The sequence below is a fragment of the Bison bison genome, unplaced genomic scaffold, assembly GCF_000754665.1.
Source record: "Bison bison bison isolate TAMUID 2011002044 unplaced genomic scaffold, Bison_UMD1.0 scf7180017864498, whole genome shotgun sequence".
In the NCBI taxonomy this organism is placed as follows: Eukaryota; Metazoa; Chordata; class Mammalia; order Artiodactyla; family Bovidae; genus Bison; species Bison bison.
This window is the reverse complement of record NW_011495057.1, coordinates 6,475,473-6,476,492: the sequence shown is the minus strand read 5'-3', so window position 1 is coordinate 6,476,492 and position 1,020 is coordinate 6,475,473. Positions and strand designations below refer to the sequence as shown.

General features: G+C 62.2%; 1 protein-coding gene across 2 annotated transcripts in view; it reads left to right on the top strand.

The window, feature by feature from the left end:
- Window positions 1-6: 6 nt before the first annotated feature.
- The window catches only part of CHST9 (carbohydrate (N-acetylgalactosamine 4-0) sulfotransferase 9), a 280,265-nt gene continuing 279,251 nt past the window's right edge, over window positions 7-1,020 (top strand). For both annotated transcript variants that reach the window (XM_010828955.1, XM_010828954.1), the window contains exon 1: window positions 7-83. The gene's annotated coding sequence lies outside the window, so the exon portion shown is untranslated. The remainder of the gene's footprint in view (window positions 84-1,020) is intronic.

Sequence of the window (1,020 nt, the reverse complement as noted above, 5' to 3'; positions counted from 1 at the left end):
GATCGGGGAACTTTCCGGCCGAAGCTCCACTTCCACGAAAGCACTACCTGCCGGCGCCCTCCGCTGCCCGCGCCGCCTGCGAGGTACCTGCGGGGGATCGGCGCGTAGGGGAGCAGGGGTCCGGGATTGGGAGGGAGGGGGACCGAGATTGCAGGGCGCCGCTAGTTCCCTGCGGAAAGAGGTCTGGGTGTGCGGAAAGTGCATCTCCCTTTTCCAAGTGCTTCACCTCTGCGGGAGGCATCTTTTCTTTCTACCTCTAATCCCAACCCCCGCCCCATTTGAACCCACTCCCGCTCACTTTATTGACTGTGCTGAGGGGAGGGAGGATCCGGGAGATGAAGGGGGTGCGAAGACTTGGGGAGGGCCGGAGGAGGAGGAAGGATGCCTGAAAACTTGGGAGCTACCTGTGCTGGACTCCTGGGCTCCGCGGGGCACCCTGCTACCCGGGGTTCGCGTGGAGCCCCCGCTCCGGGCCGAGACTGGAAAGAAGACACCAGAAGGAGCTGTCTCGAGTATGTGCTGCCGGTTTATCCGGTCCTCCGGCGTGTTTGGCACCAAGAAGAGCCTCTTTGCTGGGGTACCCCCTTTTTGCATCTGTCCCAAACTCCGAGACCACGCAGAGACTCCTGCTGAGGCTGCGGGCCATGTGGGAGCCCAGATTCCATCGGGCCGGACCGAGGGGTTGGGGGCGCCCTGGGGAGGAAGATCGAAGTGGGCTGGGGGGAGTAGAAGCTGCGCGGTGGCTTTGTGGCCCCAGCTGTCACTTTCACACGGCCCCCCGCTCTCTCTTCTGCCCCGTCCCCACATCCCGCTCATCCGCCTGTTTCTGTTAGGAGGCTCGAGGTTGTCGTTTTTGATACCTGTCAGGAGTTATTTCCAACTAAGTTCACAGGAGCCATGCTGGAGCGGCCGCGGGTCTTCCTCCTCTTCCTGCAGGTCCGCCCCCAACTCCCTCCCATCCACAAACCGGTCCTGAACCGTTCCCAGGGTCTTCAAAGGGTTACGAAGGAAATCCTACAG